Genomic DNA, 27,255 nt, shown 5'->3' on the forward strand with positions numbered 1-27,255 from the left:
TATATTAAGTAGAAAAGGATGCAAAATATAAGGACATAAAGAGGGCAGAGTATAATGTAGATTGGTTCTATGAAGGATCTGTCCTATTCAAAATAAAACATCAAAAGTGGCAAAGGAGATTTTCTAAGAGGAAGGTGCCAGCACAGGAGGACCCAAATTAAGGTTCTGAGAAAGGCATGGCCACTCAAGCATAAAGCTCAACATCCTTGATAAATTAGCAGATTTGGAAAAAAGTCTTCTCTCAGCTAAGTCAGGACAGGATCTGCTAAACTATTCTAAGGAACAAGTAATACATGAAAGAAGGTTCTGGAAGCTCCTACTCATCAGCTTCCACCCGATGGTCCAATCACTAGAGAGTAGTCTCAGGAAGCAGGTAGGCTCCTTAGCTTCCTAGTGCTAAACAAACAAGAATACATTGACACAGCCTAGAAGTTAGCAACAGTCCAGTCTGCCTGTGACAGGAGGATCTCTTCTTTCCCCATGCACTGCACATCTTCGTACCAATTCCAATAAGACTAGCTATCTAACTGTTCCCAACAATAAACAAAGTCCTTTTATAACTAATGAGTGCGTCTTGAGACCGCAACTGCAGAAGGAGAAAGAAACATGAAAGCTCACAGTGCTATTTACAAAAGAGTACTTAGGGCTTCATTTATGAAAAGTGACGCATCACTGCGAGAAAACAGCGATGCGTCACTTCTCATCGCGCCCTCCTTGCAAAAACAAGGATGCGTCATATTTACAGTATGACGCATCATGTCGCAAGGAGTTACAGATACGTCAGTATCTCTGACATATCTGTAGGCACAAAAATGGCGCATTGCTGGAGTGTGTCCCAAAAGTGACGCAACTCCAGCAATGTGTCATTACACATGGGCAAGTCCCATGTGAAATGTGCCTGCGTCAGTCTTATGCCTGCCATGAGGCAGGCGTAAGATATTGACGCATTTGCACCCTAGAAGTGGCGCAGTGAAATCTCGTAGATTTCACTGCGTCACTTCTACGATGCTTACTTACGTGGGAACGCCCACCCTGCATACATTATACCTGACGCAGGTATAATGTAGCGCAGGGGTTTACAAAGTGACGCATCTACCTAGATGCGTCACCTTGTAAATATGGTGCAACAAGGCTAATTTTTTACGCCACTGGTGCGTCACAAAAAGTGACGCATCGGCGGCGTAAAAGTGACGCAACGGCTCATAAATAAGCCCCTTTGTGTGGCTAGGGTATGGTTACAAGTTAGGCCAAATTTAGAAAGAGATGGCTTCTTATCAAGTGCAGATAAATGAGTAAATACATTGATTATATTTTGATTATATGTGTGTGGCTCTCAATATTCGTAAATACAGCTACCTACTATATTGGATTAATACAATCACACACAGTAGTAGGAACAACACGATGAGTGTATCTGATGCATGATTGGATGGAGCACTAAATTGTACTGCTCCAATAATTACCGCTTTGTGTGAAGCAGGTACACTACGGAAATACTGACAACACCAACCTCGGGAAAAGGAAATACTGAATTTTCAGGTATTGAGAGAGTGTGTATGTGTAAAAGAAACAGCGCAAGAAAGAGAGCACACTGAATGGGCGAAACAAGGAAGTATATGCCAAAGGAGAGAGTGAAAACACAGTCACTAGTTGGAAGATGACATGTAAGATATGCAGACAAAGGATTTTAGAAAGATATCATTAGAAAAGTATTAGAGTGAGAGATGGTAGATGAAAGGGATGTGAAGGAGCGAACAGGAGTGATTGGCACACTCCGAAGGTCACTACCGTTTCCACAGAACTCGTAACATTTAATTGATAGTCTAATATTCTGAGAATTAATACTTTCTCAATTCTATTGATTGACAACAACATCATTATTACTCTTTTTTCATTAGCGCCAATAGGTCTGGCTTATTTTAGGCATATATTCAACGTTATGGGATGAATGACATTACAACGCGGGTTTTTACAACGCGTGCAGTTACATCGCATGCGTTACAACGCATGCGATGTTACAACGCTATGCCATTACAACGCAAGTCTTTACATCGACTTGCGCTAGATGGCGTGCTAACATTAAAAAAGTGAAATTTACTATTCCAACTCCAGTCCACTTAACAGTAGGGAAGGTGTTGGGATAGTAAACTACACTATTTGTAATGTTAGCACGCCATCTAGCGCAAGTCGATGTAAAGACTTGCGTTGTAATGGCATAGCGTTGTAACATCACATGCGTTGTAACGCATGCGATGTAACTGCACTGCGTGGTAAAAACCGCGTTGTAATGGCTGTTCCCCAATGTGATGTGATGTGTCTGGATGCAGAAAGAGAAAACCCGCAGAGCAGCAGTCAGATACTGGCCATTGCTTGATTTACTGAGGAGGAAAGTATTGCGCCAATTGAAACCATAGATATGTCATTCATAAGTAAGAAAACTTGGCAGCTGTGAGCATGGCTGTGTAGGGTTAGTGCACCCTCAAAGTAGGGTTGTCACCTTTCCAAAAGAAAAATATTGGCTATTTGTCCTTGTTTTAAGAGTCTGCAAAGGCCCAGACATGATACTAAATAGGACATTAAACAAAATCGTAAGTGTTAATTTGCAACTTGACTTTTCTGCCTTTGTTTACTCTAATTATTTATTAGTCAGGGATCGTGAACACAGCTCCAGAATACATTAAAAGTTCTTTCTAATTATATTTGCTGTTTGAATTATGCGCCGGTGGTGCTGGTAGAAAATCGGCCGAGTGGCAATTGTTGTGTCGCGGTTTAGTCCTCCGTCGTCACGTGACTCCCGCACAGTACGCCGGGAGTGACGTGATGCGGCGGTTGGGCATTCCACGACCGCTGCGCGAGAAGTAGTATGGCTCTCCCGCAAAGAAATAAAGAAAGTTCAAAGCGCACACTTGTTTGTCCTCATTTGCGAGGGACATATATTGACATTCCACTGTGGCGACGAGGAAGGGATAACACCCGCTATTCCTCTACCCGCTGATCAGTGCTCAGGGAGAGCCGGTACACACACGGTGGCTACAACCACCCGGCCAGCTTGCAGTGAAGGGGCAGGCAACCAGCCTCACCTTCCCAGGGCATCGGCGCGCTAATCGGCATGCGTTTCCTGCCCTTCCCACGGTTCCCAGCAGCAGCTGCCACTGGTGGGCCCAGGAGTCAGTGCGATCCACACTGCACCCCCACTACATCGCCTGCCACGGACCAGCAGCAGCTGTGAGTACCCTGTAGTCAGCGTCCTCAGCCTGCATACTCAAGTGCATACTCAAGTGCCCGGCTACAAGGACACCAGCGTCAGCGCCCTACATAGCGCCACGCCGCAAGCATCTGTGCGTACCCTGCAGCCAGCATCCTCTGCCCGCAGACAAACGTGCACAGCTATAAGGACACCAGTGCCAGTGTCCTACACAGCACCACGCCACAACTGGACCACTAAGCAAGGCGTTCCGCCTTCCATGCTGTTCACGCCATGTGCGCACAGACCTTCTCCTTAACAAACCCGGTTCAATTTCTCCCCAAACCGGGGGAACCAGCCATGAAATGGGCCGACTGGAAAGGTTGTTTCCTTAACTACCTCTCCGCGCTGGAAGATGAAGTGGAGGAAGAGTTCTCCAGTAAGCGCAAAAAGAAAATCCTCCTGCATAACTTGGGACCGGAAGGCCTGCGCGTCTATGATAACATGGTGAAGAAACCAAGAGCTTCCACCGACAACAATGTCTTTCAACATGCTCTTGACGATCTGGACAGCCACTACCAGCTGGTAATTTGCACAGCCATCGACCGGTACAACTTTTTCCAACGCAAACAGACCGAGTCTGAAACGGTGGAGGACTACATAGCAGCCCTTAAGAAACTGGCCATCAACTGCAAGTTTGGCATCCTACATGATCTTATCAGGGACCAAATCATAATGCACACCACCCATTCCAGCGTCCAAGAAAAGCTTTGGGTCAATGGTGAAGCGTCCCTTCCCGAGATCATCGCCATAGTCAAGAGGACCGAGTTGTCCAAACAGTGCGCACGTGCCACCAAGAAAGAAACCGTTCAACAGCCAACGGTGTGCAACGTGACGGACAAGAGAGTCCTGAACGCAAAACGCACGTACTCCTCCGGCTCGGCACCCAACAGGCAACCCATGCTCAACTCCAAGGGACCCAACCGCATTTCGGCGGATAGGCAAGGAACCTGCTACAGATGCGGCAGCCAATCTCACATGGCAAAAGATCGGAAGTACCCGGCGTTCCATGCCAAGTTCTCCTGCAGACTCACAGGGCATTTCGGAAAAGTCTGCAGACGAAAACCCAGAAGTGCCACCGTCAAGTACGTGCACCAAGACTCGGATGACCAAGATGGAGCAGACCAATCCGGCCAGGACTGCATACTGTGCATCGAAGACCACATCCTGGGTGTCGGCGGTACGTTCAGAAAGAAACCTTCTTGCTTACTGATGATTGGCGGCGTCCAATTAAACATGGTAGCGGACTCCGGCTCCCCATACACGATCATCCAAAAACTTATATGGGACGAGGACTTTGCTCCTGTGGTAGGAGATCACCTTCACCTCACTGACGTTCACCCGGTCACGTACACAGGAGGAAAGATCCCAATGGTGGGATTCTGGCAGCTCCTCTTTGAGTTCAAAGGCAGACACACCACAGTCAAATTGTACGTCGCACAGAAAGGCCCATCCGTCCTGGGGTGGGCTGACCAGGGAGCGCTGGGCATTCAACTCAAACCGGGCAGCGACACCCAAGTACTTCTAATGGATGACCCATCCACGCCTGCCTGGTTGAAGGAGGAGTTTCCCACAGTTTTCAATGGCAACATCGGAAACATTTCAAAATTCACACACAAGATCATGCTCCTGATGTTCCTGACCAGTCTCCCACAAGGTCAGGAACATCCCGTTCAACTGCAGAGAGGCTGTACAGCTGGAACTGAAACGGCTGGAAGACAACGACATCATCAAACCAATAGAGTGCGCCGAATGGCTTGCCCCTTTAGTGGTGGCGCGCAAACAGAATGGACAAATTCGTTTGTGCATTGATCTCCGAGAATTCAATAAAAGTATCATTGTGGACAAGTTCCCATTGCCCAAAATAAGCGAATTACTAGCACAGACCAAAGGGGTCAAATGGTTTTCCACCATCGACCTGAAAGCCGCATATCACCAAGTGTCACTACACCCGTCATGCAGGAAGCTCACCTCTTTCATCACACCGTTCGGCTGTTACAGGTTCCGACGGTTGCCCTTTGGTCTCGTGCCCGCTGTGACTGTCTTCCAAAAACCTATGCACGCACTATTCAAAGACGCGGAGTTCTCTACTTCCAGGATGACATCCTCGTCATGGGGAAGACCAAGGCTGAACATGACCGCACCCTGCACACCATACTGCGCACTCTGGCGTCCAATGGTCTCATGGCGGAACTCGAGAATGCAGGTTTGGGTTACGCAAACTGACTTACCTGGGACACAAAATCAGCGATGCAGGCATTTCCCCAAAGGCGACTAACGTGGAAGCCATCATGTCTGCACCATCCACAAAGCAAAGAAGACCTTTGCTCATTCCTCGGCCTGGCAGAGTCCTACAGCAAGTTCATCAGGAAGTTTGTGACAAAAACACACAACTTACGCCAACTGCTGAAAGGCAAAAACGCTTTTTCCTGGTCCGCGGAGTCAAAGCTGAATTCTCCACCATCAAACTTGAAATGTGCGGGGCGATCCCTTTACACGGCTTTGATGGCACCACGCCCAGCGTCCTGACAACAGACGCCAGTGACAAAGGGGTGGGAGCGGTCCTCACCCAGAGAGCGGAAGATGGTACGGAGACCACAATGGGGTTTGCCTCACGCTCCCTCACCCCCTGTGAAGAGAGGTACAGCGTGATAGAAAAGGAGATACTAGTGACCACCTGGGCGATGAAAAAGTTTCGGCAGTATCAGTGGGGGTCGAGATTCACTCTCCGCATAGACCACAAACCCCTGATCAAAGTCCTCACTTCCAGTTGCAATGTAACAGCCACCCCACGCATTGCGAAGAAGACGTTACGTCTCTTAGACTTTGTGTACGACGTGGAATACATCCCGGGTCCACAGAAGAAAGTGGCAGACTTCCTCAGCAGGGCTGCGGCCGTGGAAGGGGCAGTCACAAAGTCAGACTGGGACGAGTACAGCGTGGCATTCATGACGGATCACGAACACACTATCAGTGCCCAGGAATGGGCAGAAGCCTATGCGAAAGACACAGAACTATCACAAGTCAAACTGTATGTCACGCACCGTTGGCAACTTCAGGAAATACTGGGAAGTCAGAGATGAACTCTCAATCACTGATGACTCGGTGCTTCTGCTGCAAGGTGACAGAGTGGTGCCCCCAGAAACATTGATCGACCGCATACTCCACATCACCCATGAAGGCCACCTGGGCATTGTCAAGGCGAAAAGAAGAATGAAACTGTTATACTGGTGGCCAGCCATGGACAACCAAGTGGAGAGATACGTACGAACATGTGAACATTGTGCCAGAGCTGATAAGACGCTCATCACTTTGAGGGCCCCCATGCGCAAATTCAACACTCCCAACAATCCTTGGGAAGACTTGTCCATAGACATCGCAGGGCCCATCCCAGATTCATGGGGCACGCCTAAAAATCTCATCGTCCTAGTGGACTGCTACTCGAAGTGGCCTGAAGTCAACATATGCGAATCGGTGGACTCGGATACTGTCATAGCCTTCCTCAACGCCATCTTCCTGAGGGAAGGCATTCCCAAAACCATCACCAGTGACAATGGGCCCCAGTTCACTTCGGCCAAATGGTCAGCTTTCACCAAACGCAACGGTATCCAGACCAGACACACCCCCGTCTACCACCCGGCGGGCAACGGCCAAGTGGAACGTTTAAACCGGGTGCTCATGGGCAGCCTCCTGTGCGCCCAGGCAGACGCAGGGACCCTCAGATCCCGGCAAGATGACAGAAGAAGTGATAGCGAAGACCGCTGACCTGCATCTGAACGGTAAGGCTGCCTATATCTACCGAACCACTCGGAAACCGGTGGGGAGCAGTGTAGCGACCCCGCGCCAAAACACATACGTTGCAAACCATATACCGTTTGTGTTCAGAGACACGTGTGCCCAGTGAAAACCTAAAATGTAATTCTTAGCTCCTAAAATGCCCGTAGGAGAGTGTATCATGTAATGAGAAACGTGCTGGTGGACTGTAGACGTACGATAAGTTGAAATGAGCTGTGAGGGGTCATGTCATAGTCAGAATGTGCTTTTCTTTGTACTGGCTCCTCCTGACTGCAATTTAAAGTACTGCCTTTTGTGATATAGGACCTTGTAACAGCATAGCTTTTTCTTCCTTTCTGTTTGAAGTGTGTGCATCATCACAATTCTCCATTTTTATCAAACTCACATTTTTGCTCTATTTTATTCAATTGTAATTTCTCTTTATTAGTACTCTTGATCTTTACCTGTGGACATTGGAAAATGGATTGTGCCTTATTTTGAATCTAATGTATTTGTATGCTGTGATCATTAGCTCTCATACAGCTAAGACGTACATGTATTTTGTGGTATGTTTTACATCTTTTAGAATTTTTAATATGTTGACTATAATTATGTAAAAATGCTTTCATGACATGTACTGTTGAAATAAAGCTAATTGAAATAAATTGCTTTTCTTAGAGGCAAACCAGTGTTGAATAGGAGGCTGTTTACGTTGGATGGTGTGAGGGGTGCTAGACAGGATGGTGCTGCAAACGAGGCAGTCATGTGTAATGCTTGAGACAGCGTGCTATCATTACAACTTGAGTACGTTCGTTAACCGATGGTGTGCAATTAATGTGGCGCATAGGAGAAGGGTGGCACATTTACAGTAGTAGATGCCGCGTTTACGATGTACACGATGGAGGAATGTGTACAGCAGAGTACAGAGGAAATGTATTACATGTATGCGGTGAGTATTGTGTGCATAAGATTATATATAGGGATTTGTGGGCTTCTTTATAGTCAGTTTGGTATATGTGAAGTATCGTATTGTATACAAGCTGCAGTTAGTATGGCTAAATGATTACCCAGTCGACGTCGCTTTATGGAAAAGTGTTTCCTCACTTCTTCCCCTGGCTCCTCCTCCCATCGTGCTTCTTCATAGAAAGCCTTCTTTTTTAAGGAAAGAAAAGTGAAAACAATGGTCTACTTAGTTTCTGTTTTGTGTTTGTCAGCTATGTCCTTTTGTAAGCCACCTGAAAATTATGTAGGTCAGAATCGTCTCATTGATGTTTCGCATAACATCTTGACTAGCGGTGACTACATTCATCCGACTTCGAAATGTTTGTCCCATAGTCTTTAATTTCCCGTTGAAAAGGAGAGCACGCTCCCAAAGATATTTACAGGTAGGGACATGGGGCTAGGTTTAAAATACTGAGCAAAACTACACTGACCAGTGCGGCTGGAACTATGCGATTGTGCTGAGATTTTCGCATAATTGTAGATTTGCCACATAATCCACCATCACCCGCATACAGATTTTAACAAAAACAATGCTTCTAGCTTATACGGTTCAAAAGTTAGTAGCGAATAGGTTTCGCCTTTGGGACCTTATAAGTGTTTGGTTATCCAGTATAATATCCTTGGTGCAACAACATCAACTGTTGCATGGCTAAACACTTATAAGGTACCAAAGGGGAGGCCTATTGACTATGCCAATGCTTATTTTGTCTGTTAGCGTAGATACACCAGTTCTACATAGAGAGCTGCAAATAAATAAGTACTAGAACTAAAATAAGTACAAATACTTGGAGATGCCATAAAGTCGTAAATATGCGCCAAAGTAAATTGCACTGAGTGTCAAATCTCTGGGTGTCTCAAAACTAAATGATTTATGCTGAAAGCATTACGGGGTACAGCGTTAGTTTACGAGAAAGCAGGCTGCACTCTTGTTGAACTGAGAGTCTGAAAAACAATAATTCCTGTGGCATCTAAGAAACCAGTAACACAACAATCCGGTCAACTCCTGGAAACTGGAGGCTGAGGTTCTGTTAGTGGTCAGCAGAGGGCGCACGCCGCCTACCGATGAAATCCACTGAGCACATTGTATGAAGGGGAGAAGGGATTCCTCGGCGGCAGAGACAGCACCAACAGCGGACGCTGACATCACTTCCGACCTTTCCTCGAGTGTCCATTCTGCTGCAGAGGAGACAGTACCTCTTCTGGCTGTGCAGTTATCTTTATCTTCAGACCTTCACAAACCCACCATTAGTCTCCATATCTAACCCTGCCCCGCTCCTGCCCCAGGAGGAGGAGAGAGCCTGGAAATATCCGCACAGGTTTCTGCTCAGGTAGGAGATTGTCAGCACCTTCTGCTGTGTTTGTGGAAATAGACTGAATAATCCTGGAGGAAATCTCTGCCAGTAGCGGGGCTGAATTGGGCTCTTCTATTCGGGGACCTCTGGGGGTAGGGAGGGCTTTCCTTCCCGCCATTAGTGTTAAAGAGATCTGTGCACTGCATCATACCGCAATTTGAGAAATCTGTGCACACTGCACTGCATCTCACTGCACAATGAGGAATCTGCACACGCTGCACTGCATCTTACTGCACTATGACGCATTTGTCCATGGTGCACTGCGTCTTAGTGCACTGTGAGGAATCTGCACGTTGCACTGTGTTTATTACACTATGAGAAATCTGGGCACTCTGCACTGCATCTTACTGCACAATGAGGAATCTGCACACGCTGCACCTTACTCCACTATGACGCATTTGTCCATGGTGCACTGCTTCTTACTGCACTGTAAGGAATCTGCACGTTGCACTGTGTTTATTACACTATGAGAAATCTGGGCACTCTGCACTTCATCTTATTGCTCTATGATGCTTCTGGTCACTGCACTGCATCTTACTCCACTATGTTATGTTATGTTAATAGTTTATAAAGCGCGTGAATCACCCCCAGGGGGGTCTCTCAGCGCTAGCAGGCAGTGCAGGGCGGCTTGAAGCAATATCATTCTGCGAAGAGGGTGGTCTTCAGTATCTTTCTAAACCTAAGGTAGTCAGGGCATTGCCTTAGGGGAAGGGCGAGCTGGTTCCAAATCATAGGAGCTTGATAGGAGAAAGATTTACCTCCTAACCGTGTTCTCTTAATTCTCGGAGTAAGTAGCAGGGATTTAGAGCATGATCTCAAGTCGCGACTGGGAGTATATTGATGGAGTCTCGCAGCCAGATATTGGGGGCCGGGTCCCCACAGTGCTTTATGAGTCAGGCAGCAAAGCTTAAACTTAATCCGTTTCCGCACTGGCAACCAATGAAGTTGTTGGAGCAGTGGGAGTGAAGCTGATCTATACGGGTCATTGGTAACTAATCGAGCCGCGGTATTTTGAACCACTTGCAAACGGCTCAGAGCAGATTCCTTGGCAGCGACCAAGAGGGCATTACAATAGTCCAACTTATTCAGTACAAGTGCCTGCACAAGTGTCTTGCGGAGAGAGTCCGGGAGATAGGGGAAGGCTTTCCTCAAAAGGCTCAAAGTGAAAAAGCATGCGCCGACTGTGTGAGATACATGGTCCTTCATAGACAGAGCCTGGTCAAAGCGCACACCCACATTTTTTGCTGTTGATTTGGGCAGAGGAGCAGGGCCCAATTCCGATGGCCACCAAGTGGGAGACCACAGGATGGGGGCATCTCCGAAGAGGATGATCTCCGTCTTATTTGCATTTAATTGGAGAAAGTTGTTACTCATCCACTGCGAGATGGCCAACATGCCTGAGGCAAAAGATGTATGGGCTGTCGAAGAGGATTTATTGAATGGAAAAATAAGTTGGGTATCATCCGCATAAGATACAGGGATGAACCCAAGAGATCTTAAAAGAGAAGCGAGGGGGGCCACATAGATGTTGAATAATGTGGGGCTTAAACAAGAGCCCTGTGGCACACCCTTGGTCAGATTTTCGGTGGTAGAGCGGAAAGGGCCTAAATTAAGTGTTTGTGTGCGATTGGAAAGGAAACTGGTAATCCAGTTCAGTGCCATGCCTCCAAGACCAGTCTCCTTTAGTCTTCCAAGCAAGGTCGGATGGTCCACCGTATCGAAAGCAGCGGAGAGATCTAAAAGGACCAGGATGGCAGACTGTCCCTGATCGAGAGTAAGTCTAATGTAGTCGGTTACGGCTACCAACGCAGTCTCTGTGCTGTAGTTTGCGCGGAATCCTGATTGGGACGGGTCCAAGTATCCGGTTGCTTCGATATGGTTGGAGAGATGTCTATTCACATGCTTCTCTACGACCTTGCTCAGATAGGGCAGAAGAGAGATAGGAAGGAGGTTGGAGAGGTCATCCATTGGAAGATTCTTGTTGTTCCGCAATGGAATGACCTGGGCAGCTTTCCAAGTGGGGGGGACCAGACCTCTTCCAAGAGAGGAGTTAAGAAGGGGACTAACAGAGTCTGCGAGTAGTCAAGTCAAGTCAAAAACACTTTATTCGATTATTAAAAATCATAAAAGTATACTATACAAATAAATAATTTTAAAAATTCCAGAGCATATCATAAATACATAAAAGCCAGTAACATATACATAAAGATCAGTTCAAGTATACACTGAGGTTTTATATTAACAGATATTTCATAATTCATAACCCTGGTATTTCATATAATACAGGAAAATTAAATTATATTATAGAATTAGAATTTAAAGAAGTATTTACTGTATCAACACCTATAATCATCCGGAGTCTCTTCCCTCTGGCACGGATTGAAGCAATCAGAAAATTAGCCACACCAAACATCACTAAAGGGGTCTCCAATAACTGAAGATAATACAATGCAGGTTTATACTTTACAAACCCCTTTTTCCTTAACAGTGGTTTGATGAACTTTTTCCTACTTTCCTCATAAAAAGAACAGAAAAACACAAAATGTGTCTGATCTTGATCGGAGAGATTGTCACATTCACAAGGCACATTCTCCCTTGGATTACATGTGCAAGAGGCGCCGCGATTTTTGCAGGCATGACATCTAAAGGGGAACCAGATTTAACATTGCACAAAAGTGTGATGGTTTCTTCCCTAGAGAGGGGAAGGAAGGTCAGTAGGGGTGTGGTGGTGGCATTATGGGGTATAAAAGTGTCATCAGGCAAGGGTGCGTGACAAATACTTGCGAATTTATCCTAAATGGAGTCAATTTTTTGTATAAAAAAAGAGCTAATGTTATTACAGAGGGACTGGGATAAGGTGTTATCCAATTCACAAGCTTTAGGACAAATAAAATCTTGCAGGATTTGATGAAGAATTTTAGGAGAATTACCTGCCTGTCTTAGTTGCTGGGCTATGTGCAATCTACGGGCTTGTTTAATTTCGTTATGGTATAGGGTGAGTGCGGCTCTGTAATTTGCTTTATCCGTGTCTTGGTGAGTACGACGCCACCTTCTTTCCAAATGTTTGCAGCGGCTTTTTGTCGTGCGTAATTCGGGGGTAAACCCAGATGGCCAAAATATTCCTAGGGGCTTTAGTACAAGTCTTTACAGGGGCGATGGAGTTAATGGTTGCTAGGACAGTGGTGTTGAAAAGAGTGAGATTTTCTTCGGTATTATTGGTCAGAGGATAACTGGGGAGTATGAAAACCGATGAGAAAGACTCATGGTTAATTTTATACCATTGTCTGTAGGTAAATTGGGTGTGTGCTGCCGTTATAATGGGCATCTGGGAGCACTGCACTTGAAAATTAATAAGTGCATGATCCGTCCAGCACATAGGGCGGGGAGCACCACAGGTACGCCGATCAGTATTGGCGCAGATAATATCAATGGTGTGGCCTGATATGTGTGTAGGGCCATCATTCTTTTTTGTGAGGTGGAGGGAAGAAAGGTCAGCAAAGAAGGATGATATTTCGGGAAGCAAAAGACTTTCACTATGTATGTTAAAATCTCCTAATAGTAGGAAGTTATTAGAGGCAATGACATGAGGGGCTATTATTTCCATTAATTGTGTGGAGAAGTTCTTTAAAGGGCCCGGGGGCCGATACACCAAAGCCCCTCTCCATAGATCATGTGGGGCCATTTCCATCTTGAAGAGCAAATTTTCAATTTGGGGGTTGATACGCTGATCAAGCATCGTAATTTGTACATGCTCCTTATGAATAATTGCAACCCCCCCCCCCCCCAGTTTTTTACTGCCGATCAAGCCGCAAAATTTATCGGGGCAGCTAGATGGTTTCAACCAGGTCTCAGTCAGGAAACCCATATCAGGATAGTCAGTATTTAGAATATCCCAGATCTCAAGAGCGTGTTTTGGAAGCAACCTAACATTACCCAGAAAGCCCTTCCAAGAGTGGCCCTGAGTAGTCTGAGGGATCGGGGTATTGCCTGCAGTATTAGTATCTGGGGGAGGCGAGGATGCGATACCACACTGTCCACAAGCCGATGTGTTAAGGGCACTTTGTGGGATTTCAACATCACAGTTACTTTGAAGTTTGCAATGAATGCATGAGAAAGGCCCTTCCAGGGAATGCATCCCCCCGTTGGGGCAGGTCAAGCTGGTCAAGCGACACTCACCTTGAATAAACCTGAGTTCAGACCTACTATATGTATATATGCACTTCGGATGAATAAGTGTCGAGTTGGCATAGTCCCTGGCGCCTGGCGGAGTCCTGGCCCAGACGGGCTTGCCTTTGGCGCGCCTTCGGCGCGCCAACAGCGCGCCCGCTGCACGCGTCTGCTGCGCGCCTGCGCCATGGCCCTCTAAGTAGCGTGTGGGAAACAGACGTTAGACTGCTCCCCACGTTACCTCCAAGATGGTGGGCGGGCAGCCAGGAGACGTGAGTACAGCGTTTACAAATGTCTCAGTGAGGGGGAGCGGGGAAATAATAAGTATACCTTAAAAGGTGAGCTCTTGTAAAATCTTTAAAACATAAAATGTACGGTAAATGCCCACACTAAAAACAGTGATAAAAACGATAATAAAAACAGCCACACAGCGAGAAAGAAACTCCAGTACCCCACGCACTGCGCAATAGCCTCGATCTCCCGGCTCAAGACTCAGGAGATGTCTATGAAAAATCGATGCACATTGCACAGCCTTTATTTTGCAGACTTGTATAGCACTGACTTGACCAGAAGGTATTGGAGCATTTTACACAAGCACAAGTTACATTACACATTCATTTTATAGGGGAAGATTAAATGATTTGCCCAGAATAACCGGATGTTGAGCCGATTCTGAGACTCAAACCTGTTTACCAGTTCCAAAGTTGGCAGCTCTGACAATAGTGCTACTTTATCTCCTTACAGCACAGTCATAAATCTGTGCACCCTGCACTACTCTCTACTGTACTGTGAGGAATCTGTGCACACTGTTCTGCGTCTTACTGCACTATGAGGAATCTGTGCACACTGTTCTGCGTCTTACTGCACTGTGAGGAATCTGTGCACACTGTTCTGCGTCTTATTGCACTGTGAGGAATCTGTGCACACTGTTGTGTGTCTTACTGCACTATGAGGAATCTGTGCACACTGTTCTGTGTCTTACTGCACTGTGAGACATCTTTGCACACTGTACTGCAGTTTACAACCCTATGAGAAATCTGTGTGAACTGCTTTGCTGTTTATTACGAGAGGTCTGTGCACACGCCAGGGCTTTTTGCTACACTCTGAAAAATCAGTGCTACTCTGTAAGACTTCTGTGCACACTGCTCTGCTTTGCACTGCACAGATCTGTGGAAACTGCAATGCTGCTTACTACACCGAGAAACGTGTGCTTCCTGGACTGCTCTTGAGTAAACTACGAAGGGTATTTACAGCCTAAAGAGCAAATTGATACACAATCACAGCTATTTGCTACACTATTGGAGCAATGTCTGCTGCCCCATCCATCTATAAACCTTTGTTAAGTACACATTTCCACTTATCTTCTGAAGACTGTAGGAAGTATGGTGTGTGTCCATTCGGGAGTTTCTGTGTATGATTGCGCAAGATGGTGGGTTTCCTGCATACTGTGATTCGTCTATTGTCTTCTGTGGACCCAAAAGCCTGTCTGTCCTCTTGTTTAGGGCTACCCCCCTGATAATTAACTTACCTTGTTGGTAGTGAGATGCATCCACATCCTTTCCCTCAATTTAGTTAAGGGTGTGTAATTTTATAAAATATCTACTTGTCCTTGTAATGTAATGCTTTAAAAATCTACTAGTCCGGTATACAAATTCACTTGTCACGACACAGTATGGGTGCATAAGCCATGCAGCAGCATGTGCATCCACAGGGCAAAACGTGCGAAAACAAGTAGCAGTAAAATCAACAAAACCCACAAATGCTTTGATTAACAATTTTACATGCTAAAAACCATATAACAAATTCACAAAAATGAACATCGAGAATTAAATATTAGGCAATGAGAGATGTGAGGATTTTGGGGTCCCCCCTAACCTAGGGGGAGGACCAAGCAGATGCATTGAACACAAAGAGCACATCATGCTGGTGAACGATCCAGTGGTGGTCCCTTCCTCCTAGGACCACCCCAAGCACAGTTATGAGCAAAAATACAATCCCAGCCAAAGGCCCTGCAAAGCATTATGGGACAAGATTAGCAGTGGGCAGTGAATTTTATAGTGTCCAATATAAAAAGAATTCTACAAAGAGCTGCAGTTCAACTAGTCGTTACTAGATGTCCCTTGAGTCAAATGCAAAAGCATTGAAATTATCGTTACATCAAGCTGCCTATATGCATTTTAGCACATAAAGACAGAAATACTTATTTGATAGATCTAAAATACACACCCTCCAAAGAGATGGGGACAATATGAGAGAGAGGATCGAGGTGTTGGAAAATTATTCAAGACGTAATAACATTCGACTTCTGAAAATCCCAGAAGGCAAGGAAGGTGCTGACCTCAAAGGCTTTATAATTCAGACATTAAAGGAATCCCTTAACCTTGACGAAACAGCTGAAGAATTAGACAAGGATATTCAGTGAATACATAGAGATCCGTTTCGCATGAACCCGGCAAGAATTAAACCCAGAAAGGTGTTAATCAACTTCCTGACTTACGCACTTAAAGAAAAGATCCTAAACCTTGCTCTGAAAGCTAGAACGATGAAGGGCCTGGATTTCTCCTTTGAGATACGTTCAGACCTTTCTAAAACCACACTGGATAGACAGTGGGAGTTGGGACAGCGCATGGACAAATTTAGGTCACTAGGAGCCACAGTGCAGATGAGGTTCCCAGCATTTCTACGGATCATGTATAACAACAAGATGCACAATATCCGTTCTATACATGATGCTGATGACTTATTAGAATCCATCCGAGAACACGCCCAGGCTCAGAGCACAAAATAACTTAGGTGTGACTAGTAGTACAGAGGTCCTTTTGGGCCCCTATAGGTCTCTATAAGTCCCTATATGTAAGTTATCTCAAGTTATCTCTAATTCCTGCACTAATTTAAAAGGCATGATACAATAAGGGGGTGATACAATAAAAGGGAAAAAAAAATATAACAAATAAATGACATAACTAAATTTAAATTTACAAAAAAAAAAAAAATGAAAAATGTATATAATCTTATCTTAAAAAAGGAAGAAAAGAAAATAAAGATATAGGGGGAAAAGAGGGGGGGGGAAAACCCTTATAAGAATGAAGGTAATGTCCAAACATTTTTTGGGATACTATTAATGGTTTATTTTGCGTCCATATTGGTCGGCAATAGCAGCTTCTTACCTCAAAACATAGCAGCGGGGGGTCGAAGGGTAAGGCTGTAGGTGGGCGTAAATCTGGCCAGACACCAGGCCAGAGTAAGTAGGGGTGGATTTTCCAGGGGGTGGGGAGGGGGAGGGGGGGAAGAAAGGTTAATATAGCAAAACATCCTCATCTGTCTACCCTTTTTATTTTTTCAGCCTGTCTTTTTTTCCAAATTCAGACTTTTAACATGCTAAAATCAAAATGTCACCAAAGGGGATATAAAAGAATGAAGGAATTAGGGATAGTATCTATAGCATGACATTCATCCATTATATGTCCTGGAACGTCAATGGTCTGCGTGTGAGAGGTAGACGAGATCGTATTCTACAATATCTGAGAGAATCTCAAGCGCAGATCATAGCTCTCCAGGAAACACATCTCCTTAAAACAGAGGCCATTACCCTACTTAAAAAACAGAGGTGGATTGATAAATTCTGTTCCACAAACCACAATGCTAACATCAGGGGGGTAAAACTCATTTTTAAAAAATCTGCAAAAGCGCAAATCCTGGACTGCAAAGAAGACCACACAGGGAGATGGCTATTAGTGAGAGTCTCGCTGGATGGTCAGATCCGTATCTTAGTGGGTTACTATGGTCCCAACTCAGATGATCATTCGTATTTGGATGCTGTCAGAAAATCAACTAGTATTAGTCCAGGATCCAGTGATTTGGATGGGGGATTTTAACATCGCTCTTAACCCCAGGCTGGATAAATCGACAAAATCTAGAACTTGTAGCTCCGTTAAATCTAGGCAAACCTTTATTACAATTATGACACAACTTGGTTTGGCGGATTTGTGGAGAGAAAGAGTTGGCAATAAGTTAGGGGTGTCCTTTCGGAATAGTCGCTTCAAACACAAATCCAGAATTGACTATGCTCTTTTTAGCTATTGCTTAAAGGACACTCTGACAATGATAGATTATTTACCATCACACTTGTCAGACCACTCCGCACTAACATTCACTTTGAGATCTGAAAACAACATTAAACACCCATCCTGGTCTTTTGACCGGACACTCTTGCTTGAAGATCAAGAGGTTAAATTTCTGGTAGCTGAGTCCTCAGTATTTTTTTATATAAATAGGGACTCTGCAGGCTTGGCTGTTGTCTGGGAGACATTCAAGGCCTTTTTAAGAGGTCAGATTACTAACAGAGCCTATTATAGGCGAAAAATGTATAGAGAAAGGGTAGCTAGTCTAGAGCAAGACATGAAATGTCTAGAGTTAAAGATTGACCCGTCCTCAGGAACATCAGAGGAACAGGAAAAATTGGCCGAGTTAAAATCACAACTGGAAAATATCCTACAGGAGAGAGTAAATAAAAGGTGGGAAGCGACCAAGATTTCCCAATTTGAATTTGGAGAAGCCGCAGGGAAAGTGTTAGCATGGAAAATAAAATCTGACCAAGCCCTCAAATATGTTAAGGAAATCAGGACAGAGGGTGAGGCCACGGCCACGGCAAGATTCACTAACCTAGATATAGGTAGAGCCTTCTTTGAATTTTTTGAGGCGATATATAGGGAAGATCTTCCCAATGACCAGCAGGCAAGGGATAGATGGCTGGAAGCTATTACGCTTCCAACCCTCTCAACAACACAGAGTAAGTCCTTAGAGTCTGAGATAACAGAGGCTGAGTTGAAAAAAGCTATTCGTCAATCGAAAAAAGGGAAAGCGGCAGGTCCAGATGGTCTGCCGGGGGAGATTTATAGATCATTAGAAATCGTTATCGCCTCCGTGCTGACGGCCCTATTTAATGGCATCCTAATAGAAGGAGATTTACCGCCTAAATCTTGGGGGGAGGCTACAATTGTACTTATCCCGAAACCAGGGAAATCTCCCCTTGAGTGCGGGTCATATAGACCAATATCATTACTGAATAATGACTATAAAATTTTTACAACAATTATTTCAGCAAGACTGGTTAGTGTTATTGGAACTATAGTTCATTTGGATCAGAAGGGATTCATTAAAGGTCAACAACTATCAGATTTGACACATGAATTGATAGGGGCCATAGACATCGCCACAGCCTTTTCCCTACCTTTAGCTACTCTAACCTTAGACGCAACTAAGGCTTTTGATAGAGTCAACTGGCTCTATCTGAATGACGTACTTAAAAAATTCAATTGTGGGGAGGGTTTTCGCAGAACTATAAACCAGCTTTATGGTGCCCCTTCGGCCAGGTTGTTGGTCAATGGGGTTTTGACGAATGCCTTTAATATAACCAGAGGTACAAGGCAGGGCTGCCCGCTCTCCCCCCTCCTCTTCAATTTATATATCGAACCGTTTGCCCAGCTTTTGCGGGAGGAGGCTAACATTCCATCTTTTAGCTTTGGAGAATGGGAAAGGCGGGTAGCACTTTATGCAGATGATATCCTGGTTTTTACATCTGACCCATTAAAGGCACTTCCAGTCGTTATTAAGCGGGCAGAAGAGTTTGGTCATATCTCGGGTTATGACATTAACTCGAGTAAAAGTGAAATAATGGTATGGAACCTATCAGATATACAGCTTGGGGTAAATATCTCAACCTCCATGCGTTATCTTGGGATAAGAGTCTCCCAAGAAGTGGGCAGCATTGGTCAAACCAACTTGAATAGAATATACAGTGAGAGTAAAAGACTTTTAAAATCTTGGACTCACTTGCCACTTTCTATAATGGGCAGGGTAAATCTGGTCAAAATGTGTATTCTTCCAAAGTTCACGTTCATTTTTAATGCTATCCCTATGGCATTTGACCTTAAAACAATTGAAACGGATACTTGTTGTTAAATGCCAGAATGAGCACAGCACATCTTTGCAGCCAGAGGTCTGTCCATCTTGGCGTGTTTGGAGTGGAAGGGTTTGCGAAACAATGACAGGTAAGAGTCTCACCCCTTCCTAGCCACATGGCTTCCTGTCCTGCATGACATGGTGGGGGGGGTTCCCTGACAATTAGCTTCTCAACATAGGCTGAGGGCACTGGGGATGTTTGACTAATTTAAATGGTTGGTTAATTAAGACAACCTCTGTCCCTACCTTTCACTGCTGATCTACAAAATAGATAGGTTAACACCGTCTCTGTGATGCCTAGTTGCTGTGATGCAGAGGCAACAGATAGCAGGAAAAAAAGAGTAGCAATTTGTAAGCAGCCTTGCACTGATATATGTTTGTCAATATACTTTTGCTCTTAAAATAAAAATTATATTTATTTTAAAAAGCTAGTGTGAAAAGATATTAATATGTAATAACTTTCCGTTGAATATAGGTTGATCCAGATGTTCTGTACCAATTGGGCAAAAGAATGAAGCAAACTGAAACCAGGGAGGAATTGTCTAAGTTTGTTAGTTTCAGGTAAAAAATGACTTCATTAGCCTAACAATTCATGTCACACATAAGGTGGCGGATGCCACTGGGACATATTTCTGCAGGTTTCGTTTAACTAAGGCTGTGAAAAAGGTGGAATTCGTTTAGTTAGTCTGTGTATCTTTGAATGTTAAATCAAACATATAATGATTTTTTAGATGTGGGATGTACATTATGCTTTTGATGCAGCAGTTCCTCGTTTCTCTACCAGTGTTTATGAATTGATTAGTTAATGTTGAAATCATTTTTTGACATTGATGTTTTCTTCTGTAGTATTGATGTATCGATTTCATGGAATACACATACATTCTAAAATAAATCTTGGGTGATTCATTCACTCATATGCTGTAATATCTTTGTGATCTTCTTGCTTCTAAATCGAGGTTGCTTGAAATGTATGTCTAGGGCTTTCCTCATCAAGGAGGTGTGAGGGGCCTGATGTAACGCTGGTGGTCAGTCAAAACTTCAGTTGGAAGCGACAGACACTCCGAGCCAGAGGCTTTCAGTTTGCTGATCGTCACTTACTCATCCTCGCTGAATGAAATAAGTGTATTGGGCCAGATTCCCTTCCTCCCAAGTCCAGATGCACCAACAGCTGGGTGAGTTCAGCACACATTTGAAAATCAAGTTTCCACGGTGTAAAGAATAATTGTAGGACAATCATGTAAGTGTTAAAAATGGGGGAGACGTGTAATGCCAAGTCCTTTGTGACACCACTTATCAGTTACTGCAAGCAGGAGTGCCAACATTTATACACTAACAGCGTTTCTTTAGGAAAGAGGTGAACCAGGCCTTGAATCTCTTTCTCTCTCTCTGTCAAACCCACCCTATTTTAGACGTTCTGCAGCAGCACCTGTTGACAGCTGGTGTGTACAGGAGACACTATCACAACGCAACCTATTCTACGCCCCCTCTAGCAACATCCTGCAGACGGCTGGGGTGTGTACAGGAGACACTATCACAACGCAACCTATTCTACGCCACCTCTAGCAACATCCTGCAGACGGCTGGGGTGTGTACAGGAGACACTATCACAACGCAACCTATTCTACGCCCCCTCTAGCAACATCCTGCAGACGACTGGGGTGTGACCAGGAGACACTATCACAACGCAACCTATGCTATGCCTCCTCTAGCAACATCCTGCAGACGGCTGGTGTCCTGGAACGTCAATGGTCTGCGTGTGAGAGGTAGACGAGATCGTATTCTACAATATCTGAGAGAATCTCAAGCGCAGATCATAGCTCTCCAGGAAACACATCTCCTTAAAACAGAGGCCATTACCCTACTTAAAAAACAGAGGTGGATTGATAAATTCTGTTCCACAAACCACAATGCTAACATCAGGGGGGTAAAATTCATTTTTAAAAAATCTGCAAAAGCGCAAATCCTGGACTGCAAAGAAGACCACACAGGGAGATGGCTATTAGTGAGAGTCTCGCTGGATGGTCAGATCCGTATCTTAGTGGGTTACTATGGTCCCAACTCAGATGATCATTCGTATTTGGATGCTGTCAGAAAATCAACTAGTATTAGTCCAGGATCCAGTGATTTGGATGGGGGATTTTAACATCGCTCTTAACCCCAGGCTGGATAAATCGACAAAATGTAGAACTTGTAGCTCCGTTAAATCTAGGCAAACCTTTATTACAATTATGACACAACTTGGTTTGGCGGATTTGTGGAGAGAAAGAGTTGGCAATAAGTTAGGGGTGTCCTTTCGGAATAGTCGCTTCAAACACAAATCCAGAATTGACTATGCTCTTTTTAGCTATTGCTTAAAGGACACTCTGACAATGATAGATTATTTACCATCACACTTGTCAGACCACTCCGCACTAACATTCACTTTGAGATCTGAAAACAACATTAAACACCCATCCTGGTCTTTTGACCGGACACTCTTGCTTGAAGATCAAGAGGTTAAATTTCTGGTAGCTGAGTCCTCAGTATTTTTTTATATAAATAGGGACTCTGCAGGCTTGGCTGTTGTCTGGGAGACATTCAAGGCCTTTTTAAGAGGTCAGATTACTAACAGAGCCTCTTATAGGCGAAAAATGTATAGAGAAAGGGTAGCTAGTCTAGAGCAAGACATGAAATGTCTAGAGTTAAAGATTGACCCGTCCTCAGGAACATCAGAGGAACAGGAAAAATTGGCCGAGTTAAAATCACAACTGGAAAATATCCTACAGGAGAGAGTAAATAAAAGGTGGGAAGCGACCAAGATTTCCCAATTTGAATTTGGAGAAGCCGCAGGGAAAGTGTTAGCATGGAAAATAAAATCTGACCAAGCCCTCAAATATGTTAAGGAAATCAGGACAGAGGGTGAGGCCACGGCCACGGCAAGATTCACTAACCTAGATATAGGTAGAGCCTTCTTTGAATTTTTTGAGGCGATATATAGGGAAGATCTTCCCAATGACCAGCAGGCAAGGGATAGATGGCTGGAAGCTATTACGCTTCCAACCCTCTCAACAACACAGAGTAAGTCCTTAGAGTCTGAGATAACAGAGGCTGAGTTGAAAAAAGCTATTCGTCAATCGAAAAAAGGGAAAGCGGCAGGTCCAGATGGTCTGCCGGGGGAGATTTATAGATCATTAGAAATCGTTATCGCCTCCGTGCTGACGGCCCTATTTAATGGCATCCTAATAGAAGGAAATTTACCGCCTAAATCTTGGGGGGAGGCTACAATTGTACTTATCCCGAAACCAGGGAAATCTCCCCTTGAGTGCGGGTCATATAGACCAATATCATTACTGAATAATGACTATAAAATTTTTACAACAATTATTTCAGCAAGACTGGTTAGTGTTATTGGAACTATAGTTCATTTGGATCAGAAGGGATTCATTAAAGGTCAACAACTATTAGATTTGACACATGAATTGATAGGGGCCATAGACATCGCCACAGCCTTTTCCCTACCTTTAGCTACTCTAACCTTAGACGCAACTAAGGCTTTTGATAGAGTCAACTGGCTCTATCTGAATGACGTACTTAAAAAATTCAATTGTGGGGAGGGTTTTCGCAGAACTATAAACCAGCTTTATGGTGCCCCTTCGGCCAGGTTGTTGGTCAATGGGGTTTTGACGAATGCCTTTAATATAACCAGAGGTACAAGGCAGGGCTGCCCGCTCTCCCCCCTCCTCTTCAATTTATATATCGAACCGTTTGCCCAGCTTTTGCGGGAGGAGGCTAACATTCCATCTTTTAGCTTTGGAGAATGGGAAAGGCGGGTAGCACTTTATGCAGACGATATCCTGGTTTTTACATCTGACCCATTAAAGGCACTTCCAGTCGTTATTAAGCGGGCAGAAGAGTTTGGTCATATCTCGGGTTATGACATTAACTCGAGTAAAAGTGAAATAATGGTATGGAACCTATCAGATATACAGCTTGGGGTAAATATCTCAACCTCCATGCGTTATCTTGGGATAAGAGTCTCCCAAGAAGTGGGCAGCATTGGTCAAACCAACTTGAATAGAATATACAGTGAGAGTAAAAGACTTTTAAAATCTTGGACTCACTTGCCACTTTCTATAATGGGCAGGGTAAATCTGGTCAAAATGTGTATTCTTCCAAAGTTCACGTTCATTTTTAATGCTATCCCTATGGCATTTGACCTTAAAACAATTGAAACGGATACTTGTTGTTAAATGCCAGAATGAGCACAGCACATCTTTGCAGCCAGAGGTCTGTCCATCTTGGCGTGTTTGGAGTGGAAGGGTTTGCGAAACAATGACAGGTAAGAGTCTCACCCCTTCCTAGCCACATGGCTTCCTGTCCTGCATGACATGGTGGGGGGAGTTCCCTGACAATTAGCTTCTCAACATAGGCTGAGGGCACTGGGGATGTTTGACTAATTTAAATGGTTGGTTAATTAAGACAACCTCTGTCCCTACCTTTCACTGCTGATCTACAAAATAGATAGGTTAACACCGTCTCTGTGATGCCTAGTTGCTGTGATGCAGAGGCAACAGATAGCAGGAAAAAAAGAGTAGCAATTTGTAAGCAGCCTTGCACTGATATATGTTTGTCAATATACTTTTGCTCTTAAAATAAAAATTATATTTATTTTAAAAAGCTAGTGTGAAAAGATATTAATATGTAATAACTTTCCGTTGAATATAGGTTGATCCAGATGTTCTGTACCAATTGGGCAAAAGAATGAAGCAAACTGAAACCAGGGAGGAATTGTCTAAGTTTGTTAGTTTCAGGTAAAAAATGACTTCATTAGCCTAACAATTCATGTCACACATAAGGTGGCGGATGCCACTGGGACATATTTCTGCAGGTTTCGTTTAACTAAGGCTGTGAAAAAAGGTGGAATTCGTTTAGTTAGTCTGTGTATCTTTGAATGTTAAATCAAACATATAATGATTTTTTAGATGTGGGATGTACATTATGCTTTTGATGCAGCAGTTCCTCGTTTCTCTACCAGTGTTTATGAATTGATTAGTTAATGTTGAAATCATTTTTTGACATTGATGTTTTCTTCTGTAGTATTGATGTATCGATTTCATGGAATACACATACATTCTAAAATAAATCTTGGGTGATTCATTCACTCATATGCTGTAATATCTTTGTGATCTTCTTGCTTCTAAATCGAGGTTGCTTGAAATGTATGTCTAGGGCTTTCCTCATCAAGGAGGTGTGAGGGGCCTGATGTAACGCTGGTGGTCAGTCAAAACTTCAGTTGGAAGCGACAGACACTCCGAGCCAGAGGCTTTCAGTTTGCTGATCGTCACTTACTCATCCTCGCTGAATGAAATAAGTGTACTGGGCCAGATTCCCTTCCTCCCAAGTCCAGATGCACCAACAGCTGGGTGAGTTCAGCACACATTTGAAAATCAAGTTTCCACGGTGTAAAGAATAATTGTAGGACAATCATGTAAGTGTTAAAAATGGGGGAGACGTGTAATGCCAAGTCCTTTGTGACACCACTTATCAGTTACTGCAAGCAGGAGTGCCAACATTTATACACTAACAGCGTTTCTTTAGGAAAGAGGTGAACCAGGCCTTGAATCTCTTTCTCTCTCTCTGTCAAACCCACCCTATTTTAGACGTTCTGCAGCAGCACCTGTTGACAGCTGGTGTGTACAGGAGACACTATCACAACGCAACCTATTCTACGCCCCCTCTAGCAACATCCTGCAGACGGCTGGGGTGTGTACAGGAGACACTATCACAACGCAACCTATTCTACGCCACCTCTAGCAACATCCTGCAGACGGCTGGGGTGTGTACAGGAGACACTATCACAACGCAACCTATTCTACGCCCCCTCTAGCAACATCCTGCAGACGACTGGGGTGTGACCAGGAGACACTATCACAACGCAACCTATGCTATGCCTCCTCTAGCAACATCCTGCAGACGGCTGGTGTGTGACCAGGAGACACTATCACAACGCAACCTATTCTACGCCCCCTCTAGCAACATCCTGCAGACGGCTGGTGTGTGAACAGGAGACACTATTACAACGCAACCTATTCTTCGCCTCCTCTAGCAACATCCTGCAGACGGCTGGTGTGTGACCAGGAGACACTATCACAACGCAACCTATTCTACACCCCCTCTAGCAACATCCTGCAGACGACTGGGGTGTGACCAGGAGACACTATCACAACGCAACCTATTCTATGCCTCCTCTAGTAACATCCTGCAGACGGCTGGTGTGTGAACAGGAGACACTATCACAACGCAACCTATTCTATGCCCCCTCTAGCAACATCCTGCAGACGGCTGGTGTGTGAACAGGAGACACTATCAGAATGCAACCTATTCTACGCCCCCTCTAGCAACATCATGCAGGCGGCTGGTGTGTGAACAGGAGACACTATCACAACGCAACCTATTCTACGCCCCTCTAGCAACATCCTGCAGACGACTGGGGTGTGACCAGGAGACACTATCACAACGCAACCTATTCTACGCCCCCTCTAGCAACATCCTGCAGACGACTGGGGTGTGACCAGGAGACACTATCACAACGCAACCTATTCTACGCCTCCTCTAGTAACATCCTGCAGACGGCTGGTGTGTGAACAGGAGACACTATCACAACGCAACCTATTCTATGCCCCCTCTAGCAACATCCTGCAGACGGCTGGTGTGTGAACAGGAGACGCTATCAGAACGCAACCTATTCTACGCCCCCTCTAGCAACATCATGCAGGCGGCTGGTGTGTGAACAGGAGACACTATCACAACGCAACCTATTCTACGCCCCTCTAGCAACATCCTGCAGACGACTGGGGTGTGACTAGGAGACACTATCACAACGCAACCTATTCTACGCCTCCTCTAGCAACATCCTGCAGACGGCTGGTGTGTGACCAGGAGACACTATCATAACGCAACCTATTCTACGCCTCCTCTAGCAACATCCTGCAGACGACTGGGGTGTGACCAGGAGACACTATCATAACGCAACCTATTCTACGCCTCCTCTAGCAACATCCTGCAGACGGCTGGTGTGTGACCAGGAGACACTCACAACGCAACCTATTCTACGCCCCCTCTAGCAACATCCTGCAGATGGCTTTGGTGTGAACAGGAGACACTATCACAACGCAACCTATTCTACGCCCCCTCTAGCTACATCCTGTAGATGGCTGGGGTGTGAACAGGAGACACTATCACAACGCAACCTACTCTACGCCCACTCTAGCAACATCCTGCAGACGGCTGGGGTGTGAACAGGAGACACTATCACAACGCAACCTATCCTACGCCTCCTCTAGCAACATTCTGCAAACGGCTGGGGTGTGACCAGGAGACACTATCACAACGCAACCTATTCTACGCCCCCTCTAGCAACATCCTGCAGATGGCTGGGGTGTGAACAGGAGACACTATCACAACGCAACCTATTCTACGCCCCCTCTAGCAACATCCTGCAGACGGCTGGTGTGTGACCAGGAGACACTATCACAACACAACCTATCCTACGCCTCCTCTAGCAACATCCTGCAGACGGCTGGTGTGTGACCAGGAGACACTATCACAACGCAACCTATTCTACGCCCCCTCTAGCAACATCCTGCAGATGGCTGGTGAGTGAACAGGAGACACTATCACAGCGCAACCTATTCTACGCCTCCTCTAGCAACATCCTGCAGACGGCTGGGGTGTGATCAGGAGACATTATCAAAACGCAACCTATTCTACGCCCCC

General features: G+C 44.9%; 1 long non-coding RNA gene across 1 annotated transcript; it reads left to right on the plus strand.

Moving 5' to 3' along the window:
• Positions 1-9,191: 9,191 nt before the first annotated feature.
• LOC146835320 (uncharacterized) lies at positions 9,192-21,066 on the plus strand. The gene is made up of 4 exons (XR_014960421.1): positions 9,192-9,348; positions 19,976-20,061; positions 20,479-20,672; positions 20,910-21,066. It is a non-coding gene; the product is annotated as an uncharacterized LOC146835320 (long non-coding RNA).
• The last annotated feature ends 6,189 nt before the right edge of the window (positions 21,067-27,255 follow it).

This window comes from Triturus cristatus, chromosome 4_2 (genome assembly GCF_964204655.1).
Source record: "Triturus cristatus chromosome 4_2, aTriCri1.1, whole genome shotgun sequence".
Lineage (NCBI taxonomy): Eukaryota > Metazoa > Chordata > Amphibia > Caudata > Salamandridae > Triturus > Triturus cristatus.